This window comes from Rhipicephalus microplus, unplaced genomic scaffold, assembly GCF_043290135.1.
Source record: "Rhipicephalus microplus isolate Deutch F79 unplaced genomic scaffold, USDA_Rmic scaffold_15, whole genome shotgun sequence".
NCBI lineage: Eukaryota > Metazoa > Arthropoda > Arachnida > Ixodida > Ixodidae > Rhipicephalus > Rhipicephalus microplus.
The window spans coordinates 21,862,648-21,873,437 of NW_027464588.1; the positions used below are offsets into that span (position 1 = coordinate 21,862,648).

The 10,790-nt window shown below is 49.0% G+C and overlaps 1 long non-coding RNA gene across 2 annotated transcripts; it reads left to right on the forward strand.

The window, feature by feature from the left end:
* The first annotated feature begins 294 nt into the window (after positions 1-294).
* On the forward strand, positions 295-5,232 carry LOC142784707 (uncharacterized). Of its 2 annotated transcripts, XR_012888740.1 has the most exons (3): positions 295-926; positions 998-1,394; positions 1,689-5,232. It is a non-coding gene; the product is annotated as an uncharacterized LOC142784707 (long non-coding RNA). The 2 variants fall into 2 exon arrangements; XR_012888739.1 differs by having other exon boundaries at positions 295-1,394.
* Positions 5,233-10,790: the final 5,558 nt, after the last annotated feature.

The window sequence follows — 10,790 nt, forward strand, 5'->3', positions numbered from 1 at the left end:
GGTCCAAGCTAAGGCAGCTACTGCTGTGTATCGTGGTGCTTCAACAATGGCAGAACCCACAAGAAGCCTGGGACGAGTTTCTTCCGCATACCGTGGGATGGCAGGTGTGTTAAAGCTTTTGTATGGTTTGCATGTCTCTAGGCTTACTGTTCGTACTTGCTCAGTGAGGGTAACAATAAAAAATCACTATTCAAGCACTTCCCCTTTCAGCTGATAGTTCATTGCCTATGCAGGATGAAAGCATAAATGCAGTATGCTGGACGCGATGATCTCCTTAGTAAGCTGGCCAGCCTATTGTAGGCAACGCACAGGGTTTGTAGCGACCATTTTACTGCTTAAAGTTTCATGGACCCTGGGCACACAAGGCTTACAAGAATGGCTGTTCCCAGTGTGCAACCAGCTGCACCATGTAAGTGATTGACTGAAACTCAAATATGTGCGATAGCAGCCACTTGTATTGAATCAGTGGCGACAGTTAACCGTGAAGATCTTTGTAGCCGATGGAGAAACCTCACTACAGAAGTAACACTTGGAAAGTCTTAAATTCTGTGAATTGTGGGCTATTACCTTCCTAACAGCAGCTTTACATTTCTGTCATGTTTTGATGCTCTGGACCTGCGCAACTTGTTTTGAAAGACTTTAAAGGGCTATTTCACGTTATCTTCAAGCCTGAGTGCACATGTACGTATACCTTTCATCAGTGAAAGCTGCCATTGTTGATAATTCCAAAAATCACAAATTACTTGTTTCCTAGTTGGTGCCGTCTCTTTTCTTCCACGTTCGACCAATTTATGCGTTTGAAAGAGCTGTTTAAGTTTCCCCATGCTACAAGCTTTGTAACTTGTACCAACTGCACATATATGCAGGTTCTCTGAGCGTCGCTTCAAGTAGTGACTGTGACATGGCTGCAGAAGCTGCACTGCAAGGTGCGGATGAGCTTCAGTTTGTGTTATTTTAAGCCTCTTATTGACACATTGTCGTAATTTCATTTCTTCAGGACCTGCGGTAGAGGCTTCAAAAAGCGGCTCCCACACATTGAGGTGCCCCGATGAACAGGGTGCGTTCAGTGTCGCGATTTCTTTTTTTTTACCCAAATTGACTGTTGACCAAACCTCTGCAGGTGGCAGCTCCCTTGTAGCTGGTGAAAGAATTTTTGCTGATTACATCTTGCCGGAGAAAACCTTAACCAGTCGTTCAGCTGTCACAAAAGGAACCTGTGTGGCCGGTAAGTTGTATGTTCACTTCAACACCAGAGTGGATTGATATAGAGACTTCCGCAGGCCGCTCGCAAGATTGTTCCGACAGCACTGTCCGAGGCACTAAACAAGCTTCACAAGACCCTCCAGAAGACGTCTCCGCCAACAGCTCCACGCCTGAGTGCCTTAGAGATAATGGTGACTATGCTTTTATTGTAGCAGTATTTAATGTGCTATTTTATGTTTAGGACATTCTGAGGAAACTATCCTCAAAAGGACAATACGTGTGCACTTACAAAATGTAAGGGTGGGCTCTCAGTGATTTTCACTTTTTTGTGCATTGTCAACATTGTGAATGGTTTGTTTTTAGGTAGTGGAATCGAAAACTTTGTACCACAGAAAGTTGTGCACCTTGGGTCTGAAAGAGCGAGGAAAGTGCTCGTATGAGATTAGTTGTTCTTCGCTTTTACATCATTTTTTTGTTTATTGCAGTGCGTTCCTGTGTGCCAGCGACAATGTCTCCATCAATGAAGTACAAGCAAACCATTAAACATCTGCAAGCCAAAGTAGCAGCACAGCGGAAAACTATCAAAAGACTTCAGAGAAAGCCTCACCAAGCACCGTCATCGACTTCGAAGGCCCTTGAAGTTATCCGACCGCACGTCACCGAGGAGGTTTTTAAACTTCTTTCTGCACATGTTCGCTTGAGGCCCAAACGCAAGGGCAAGCGGTTTCCCGTGTGGTTCAAGAAATTCGCTCTTCACTTAAACTTCCGAGGTCCGCAAGCATACCGATTTCTGGCTCCATAATTTTCTTTGCCCTCCCGGCGTTCATTAAGGAGGTGGCTAGCGAATGTAAAGATGACTCCAGGAATAATTCCAGGAATCCTTACTTCCAATGCAACAAATACTCATGCTTGGAATGAACGGGACGGAGTGTGCGCTTTAGTTTTCGACGAAATAGCACTCAAAAAGAATTTGTACTATGATGCTTCAAGAGACGTTGTCCAGGGTTTTACAGATGATGGCACTCATCGCACTTCAACCATCGCTGATCGAGCACTGGTTTTTCTGCTTGTTGGTGTTTCGATAAAGTGGGTTCAACCGGTTGCTTTTACTATAGGGCACACATCAACACCATCATCTGTTATGCATAACTTGCTGGTGTCACTCATTTTGGAGCTTAGGAGCATTAATATTGCAGTGAAAGCAGTCATTTGTGACCAGGGCAGTTCAAATGTAAGTCTCGCTAACCAACTAAGAGTGACTGTAGCAAAGCCTTTTTTTGAAGTTAATGATGAGCGGGTATATTACATTTTTGATGTTCCGCATTTAATTAAAAGAACGCGCAATAATGTCCAAGCACACAAGTTATACATTGGGGATGACATCGTTAACTGGTCGCACATTGTAAGCCTTTACCAATCCTCACATGAGTTGCGGTTGCGATTGGCTCCAAAGTTGACTGAACGGCACGTTCATCAGAAACCTTTTTCTAATATGAAGGTCAGCAGAGCAAGTCAGGTCCTCAGTGCATCAGTTTCGATTGCTATCACGGCAATGGTGTATGCGAAGGTGCTGCCTGCCTCGGCCATCACTACAGCTCAATTTTGTGATCGTATGGACAGGATTTTCGATGCCTTGAACAGCTCGAGTAAAAAAAGAACTTCGCAAAAGCTGCGGCATGCAATCATGAAAAATGATTCAGAGCTGATTGACTTCCTCCGAGGCCAGCTTGCCTGGATTGCATCATGGCAGTTTGTTGGCAGACGTCAACCACAAACCATCGTAGGTTGGCAAATTACAATTCAGGCAATTTGTCAACTATGGGACGACCTCTCCACAAATTACAATTTTGAATACCTGTTAACACGCAGGCTTCAACAGGATCCTCTGGAGAACATATTAGGCCACATTAGGCAAAAACAGGGTTGCAACACCAACCCCAATGTAGCACAATTTATTTGTGGCCTGAAGCACATCTGCATAAGAAAACTCTTCAAGCTGTCAGAATACGGAAATGTCGAGGATGATGAATGTGACCTCCTCCAAGAGCAGCTCTCGCCATTCTCCCTCACCAGTGCGTCTCTTGTGGATAATGAGGAGTGTGCACAGCCACAGCCTGACGACTTTCCCGCTCTAGACGATCTCTCTGAACTTGCGACAAACATTCACTCCCATATTATCGATGACTCCGCTGCATATTATGTAGCTGGTTTTCTCATCAAACACTTCCTTCGGAATGCATGTGACGGTTGCAGTTGCCCACAGTTACTGAAAGACGACAGTGAGACGCTTAAGGGTACCCACCAGTATTTCACAATGCTCAAAGCATACCACGTCCCCAGCAAACTTTTTTGGAATCTCACTGTGCCATCAGAAGCAGCTTTTGCATACGTACAACAACTTGAATCTCACTTTCTTGCCATAATTGAGGCCACTGCACATCACCTGAAAGTGTGCGATGTTTTGTATCACCATCTGTCAAGTGTTGGCGATTTTCATTTCTGCTCTGCTGGGTGTCGCGCTAAGTTTCTGAAAATGTTTTGCCGGGTTCGTTTATGTTGGCATGTGCGTTTTATGAACCGAAACTTAGACAGGGTTAGGTTCCAGTCTTCAATCTCGGGCATACAGCTTGACAAGTTCAAAGGTTAGCAATTAGCGGCGGGTTTACACTACAGTATTCGAGTTGAGCCTAATCCTGCAATAGCTTTGTTATGTTATTACTTCGTTACAGCAGACTTCATTATGGTCTTATATGCTTATATTCAGTTCAACTGGACTAACCACTCCTTCGTTGCATACATTGTTTAGGTTACCCGCTATGAGGAGTAGGGACACTGTGTATTCGCTCGAAGTGATTTGCATAACCTTAAAAAGAATGTTGGGTATCCTGTCTGTATTTTTTGTAGCTAATACGGGCGAACTGTACACTTTACTGTGGGTCGCTTGGTCACTGTGTATGCTTTATCTCTCCAGCTCAAGTAATATATCGATAACAAAACCACTTGTTGAAATGTCTTCGAGCGGGTAAGAAACACAGTATGAAATAGGCACGGTTCATGTTATCACGCTCTTCGTATTTTAGCTTCTCATCAACCTCCTCATCTTGCCCATCAAAATTTTCAAAAGAATACCCAAACTTGTAGCGTTTGATGGGGCTGCGGACGCTGCCATTTTATTTTTATATAGCTTGTGAGTGATAACGTACGATGTAGAGCCTTTGTGAAAAATAATGAGCCAAAGTGGTTTCCTTCTGCTATTTATTAGCCCTGTAATACTGCTCTCGTAGCACCAATTAAAGTCCACAATTCTGGATAAAGTGATGACTACAATCTATTTTAGCTCGCAAGCGTCACAGCAACACCCAGACGCAAATCACTTGGGATCTTTAGTTTTTGATGAAGGCGACGCATAACAAAAGCCACAAGACCTGCCAGTGTTGTAGCATAAAGTTTGTCTTTCACGTAGTGAGCAAGCTGCAAAGCCCTACCTTTCTGAAGACAAGCAGGCATCAAGTCTGCTTTTTTTCATTTTGGACTAGCTGTTCTTAAGCACAGCCAGCACACTGCACCTTTGCCTTTCTGCTATATTGTGTCGTGTGGTTTCTGTGCGCTCTTTTTTTCTATGCATTATATCGGTTAAGCCCAGGCGTGATTCGCGACTTCATTGCTGTGTATATGTCACTTCTTCCTTCTTCATCAGCATTGTGCGCTGTGTTTTTGCCATAGATCCTTACTTACCCACTGGCCCGGTGTGTCATACTTCACCAGCTTCTCGGCTTCTGCCAACTCTAGCGATGTGTGCGTTGTCTGTGTTCTCTATGTATTTGTTACAATATTTGTTACAATTTATTTGTAAGGCGAGATGCATTTGTTGTCTACCTTTGTCATATTGTGCTTTTTATATTCTCATACTCTACCTTGCCTTTGAATAAAACATTGCGGATGCTCTGTTTCTTTGACTGATATATACATTGATCACTTGTTCCAAAAGAAAAACACAAGCGCGATGAATAAAACCGTAGTGAATTATCATTACCTGCATCTCTTTTTATTATAACTGAATCGAAATAAAAATTACGTCGTCACCGATTCGCACGAACCACTGAACAAAACAAAACAGGAAATCGCTAAATCAAAACGACATACAAAAACTATCCGTTTGGGCGATGAATAGTGGTCTGAAATCATGAACTTTCGTCATAGCCAAACGTCGGTTATGCAAAGTAATTCAAAATTTGCGCCAGTGAAACCGAAACCGGAAGCGCACGCCACTTGCTCTCATCAACCACTAGGTGTGCTAGAGTCGATTGGGCCGCTGGGGTCTATGGGAGTGTCCACTCTTCACCTTTTTTTATTTCTCTATGCTAGTACAGCCGAGAGTGGGGAGGAAGTCATGGAGGCTCAAGACGCGCACCCCGCACCAACCAAACGTAAGGCACTTGACCCGGAACAATTCGACGTCAAATCGCAGAAACGCGAGAAGGAACTCCGCGAACGAGTCGATAGACTGGACGACAAGGTAGACGCGATGATGACCCAACACGCGCAGCAAACCACGCAACTTAACAACGCAATTGCTCAGATAACCGCACAAACCGAACAGTTCAGCATTGCAATATCTCAGCTCACAAAAATGATCGCGACGCTTCAAACGCGCATAGACAATATCGAAATGCGACTTCCGGGCGCAGTGGGTCGCCCAGTACGAGCGACTGGGAAACCGTACTTTAGGCCGTTACCTGACGAAGAGGCGCAGGATCAGCCAGACGGCAAACCATAACACGTACAGTCACCATGGCTCGACACGAAACCACACAAACACAACGCCCACAACAGCATAACACACGGAACACGTTCACTATCTGGCAGTGGAACTGCAGGGGGTACAGGAGGAAACGGGCGCTTCTCCAACAATTCTTACGTAGCCGGCAACGACCGGACGTAATACTATTGCAGGAAACCAATGACCCGGTCAAGCTGGCGGGGTACAAATCTATAGACGAAGCTGTGACCGCGGGAGCCCCACCGGCCGCTGCAACGCTGGTGCGACGCAACCTCACCGTGGCGCAACGCGAACTTAAGAACGTTAGCATACCGCATGTACTCATAGAGCTCATCCCGACGAAAGGGCGCGGCCCCGGCCTGTTTGTGCTGAACGTGTATAGCTGACCCAAAGCCAGACACCGCTTTAGCACGTTACTGCGAGAGGCGCGCGAGGCAGCTGCCGACGGGCCCTTGCTCATCGCAGGCGACTTCAACGCGCCCCACGCGGCGTGGGGGTACGGCTACAAAACGCCAAAAGGTAAGCGCCTTTGGGACGATGCGCAGAATGAGGGCCTCGAGCTCATCACAGACCCTTCCGCGCCTACGCGCAGGGGCAACAGCGTATGTGCAGACACCTCACCCGACCTCACATTTACCAAGAACGTTGCTAGCGCGCGATGGCACAATACACAGGAGGACCTGGGCAGCGATCACTCAGTGATCGAGATCCAGGTCGACGCTGAACCTCACCACCGCGTTCGTCGGCAAGGTACCAAGGGCAAGAACCACCGGCTGGTGAATTGGGACGCGTTTCGCAAAGTCCGGAAAGAGCAGAATCGTGGAAGTGCGGCTATTAAGAATATAGATAGCTGGACTGCGACGCTCAAGGGTGATTTAGAAATGGCGACGCGGGAGGTTCCGCCAGAAGCACAGCTCGAAGTGGTAGACAGCAAACTCCTACACATGTGGGAAGCCAAGCGCAGCCTGCAAGACAGGTGGAAGCGTCAACGCCACAATCGAACGCTGCGCAGACGCATAGCACGGCTAAGCAGAGACATGGAAGAGCACGCGTTACAGGTATGCAAAACGCAATGGGAAGAGATCTGCAATGGTATGGAGAACCAGCTGGGACGGGCCAAGACGTGGCATCTCCTCCGGCACCTCTTGGATCCGGAGGAGACGAAAACATCGCACGCACATAAGTTTAACAAGTTGCTGCACGACTACAAGGGCACCCACGCGGACTTTCTAGATGACGTGCGAAGCCGTTACTTTCAGTCACGTAGCCCCCTCGCGCATTCGGCATACGCCTGGGAGGGTGAGGGTAACGCGGAGCTAGACGAGGACTTCAGCGTTGCAGAGGTGAGAGTGGTGCTGCACAGGCTCAACACAAAGTCGGCGCCAGGCCCAGACGGGATAACCAACAAAGTGCTACGTAACTTGGACGATGAGTCGATAGAACAACTGACGGCTTACATGAACGAGTGCTGGAATGCGGGCGCTATACCGAACTCGTGGAAAACGGCGCGCATAATTATGATCCCCAAACCGGGCAAACGAATACAGATTGACAACCTTCGACCGATATCCCTGACGTCCTGCGTTGGTAAGGTCATGGAACACGTGGTTCTCGCTCGCCTTACCAACTACCTCGAGGACCGAAACATGCTCCCACACACAATACTGGGGTTCCGTCGTAACCTTTCCACGCAGGACGTTATGCTTCAACTCAAGCACGATATCGTAGACAATTCCACACGATCCACCAAAGCGATACTCGGGCTCGACCTCAAAAAGGCGTTCGACAACGTTAGCCATGCTGCGATACTTGAAAGTATACGAGCGTTGGGACTGGGCGAGAGAACGTACCACTACGTACGGGATTTTCTTACGGGCCGCCGAGCCCGATTAGCGATCGGCGGACTAGAATCGCAGGACATATACATGGGTTGTACGGGCACGCCGCAGGGATCCGTAATCTCGCCCATGCTCTTTAACCTCGTGCTTGTCGGATTACTACAAAAACTCGCTGAGATAGAAGGCCTCCACCATAGCTTGTACGCCGATGATATCACCCTCTGGGTTGCCGAGGGAAATGACGGCCACGTAGAGCAAACGCTGCAGGAAGCCGTCGACGTGGTGCAGGACTACCTTCGCGACACTGGCCTCGAATGTTCCGCCGCTAAATCGGAGCTCCTGCTCTATAGACCCTCGCGCAGGGGCCGTAAACCCAAGAACGCCGATTCCGCATTCGAGTGCGCATATAGAGAAATTAATGTACGCACATCAGACGGCGCTGTCATCATACAAGTTAACAACATTAGGGTACTGGGCTTGCGCCTGTCCGCCAACGGCCACAACGGCGAAACCGTTCGCAGACTAGAGGGCGCGGTCATTAAAACAATCCGGTTGCTGAAACGAATAACAAATTGGCATAGCAAAATGAAGGAAAGCAATACCATTCGCCTGGTACATGCTTTCGTTAAGAACCATATAACGTACGTCGCTTCCTACCTCAAGTGGCAGGCGACTGAACGCGCCAAACTAGATTGTCTCATTCGCAAGGCGTACAAACGCGCAATCAGATTACCGGCCAATACCAGCACGGAAAAATTTCTCGAGCTGGGGTTGCACAATACTCTAGATGAGATAATCGAAGCACACAACATCGCCCAGTACGAACGTCTGGCGAAGACCAGAACTGGTCGACACATCCTCGAGACACTAGGTATCAACTATCATACGCAGCGCGGCGAAAAGGTCGGGATACCCAGACGTATTCGCGAGCGCATCGTCGTTCTGCCGTTGCCTAAGAACATGCACCCAACACATCACATCGGTCGGCGCAACAGGCGCGCCCAATACCTTGAAAAGAAATTCGGCAATAGCAAAGACACAGTTTACGTGGACGTGGCCCGTTACGACTGCCACCGCGGCTTCGCGGTCGCGATCACGGATCATGTAGGAACTTGCGTCACGAGTGCGACGATAGGCACGGAAGAGACGGAGGCAGCCGAAGAAGCTGCCATAGCCCTCGCGATAGCCACCACGGACGCCGAGGTGATAATAGGCGACTCGCAGGCGGCGATACGCAACTACGCCAGCGGCCGGATCTCCCGCGAAGCGGCCCGCATTCTCCAAATTCACGAACGCAACATCTGCCGCAAAAACGACAGTTTCCTCGTATGGACCCCCGCCCACACGGACCCTCCGCTTGCGGGCAACGCGACTGCCCACGCCGCGGCTCGAGGACTTACACGCCGAGCTGCGACGCCTGCCGACAGTCCCGATGTCTCGCACACTTCGACAGCGACGCGGGAATGGACGTGGGCGGATCGCATGACCACTTTCAGAGACATCACGCAACACTACAGACTGAACAGATGCAAATATCCACCACCCCACGCCAAACTAAACAAGAAACAGCAGGTTGCCTGGAGACATCTACAGACACACACGTACCCGAATCCGGTGATCCTCCGCCTCTGCTACTCAGGCATTTATACGTCCGACGCGTGTAAGGCGTGCGGAGCCAGAGCGACGCTGCAGCACATGCTGTGGAAGTGTACCGGTAACGCGCAGCAGTCCCCTACGAACCCGGTAGACATGGCAGTCTCGAACCGCGAGGCGCGATGGGAGGCGGCTCTGCTCAGCCATGACCTTGCCGATCAACTGTGGGCCGTCCGGCAAGCCCAGGATGCCGCCCGGGTCCAAGGACTCGAGGCCGTCACCTAGGCAGGGGTGCTTGTAGCCCCACCCCGCTCAATGACGCCGGACATGTTCAATAAAGTTTTTACTCACTCACTCACTCCATCCAATGTTGAGGAACCACGCCCTTCTCCCATACCTGTTCATTAAAATACCCAGTAAGTTGTTCCAGTTGTTCATCGCTCAGATTTCGAATCATCGCGTTTGTTAGCTGGTCAGGTCTGGGGGCAGTATTGCGCTTTGCTGCTTGCGTGGCCACGAATAGCTATGCCTTGGTGATGGGTGCGTCGAGCACTGCGTTTTCCTGGCCTTGGTATGCTAAAGTGCACGGGGGAGTTGTGAACGAGCCTATGTACTTGTCTCGGACTTAGCGAGGAGGGCGTCATCTGTTACTGGGAATTCTCCAGCGAGCTTCTTAAGAGTTCGGTTTGGTGCCGTTTTGGTTTTACCAGGTTCCTAATAATTATGCAGCGCAGTCTTGCCCAAGTCTTGGAGGTGTGCAAGTTTTCTCGGAGTGAATCGCCACAATTCGCCCAGCTCGCCGTCTCCAACTGCTGCGCGTAAGCGTTTGCCCGCTCAGATATCTCAGCTATTCTGTGGTGCAATTTTCTATTGAGTCGCTGTTGTTTCTATCGCTTGGTCAACCCTCTCCTGGATTCCCACATATGTATCAGATGGCTATCGACTACCGGGGATTCCGCTGTGAGCGCAACCCGCTTAGAAGTTGCTTTGTGAGCCTGTCGTATATGCGTTGCCCAATCTTCAGCGCTATCCGGTAAAATTTCGGGCAGTGGGACTTTACGATAAGTTACCCAATCTGTTAATACAACATGGCCATGAGACTGCCGAATTTTGGGGGAGGCAATTGACACGCTCAAAATATAATGGTCCCTGCCGAGATTCTCTTCTAGGTTGCTCCAGAACACCTCGTCATCATTGTTTATGAACGCAAGATGAGAAAATGTGTCTGCACTGACGCTGTTACCCAATCTTGTCGGGTGTTGCGGGAGTACGAAAAGTTGAAGCCCATGCGCATCAACAACTCGCTGGAGTTCCCGGCCTTTCGGGGTATCTTTTCGGTACCCCCGGGTAGTGTGAGGGGCATTAAAGTCCCCGAA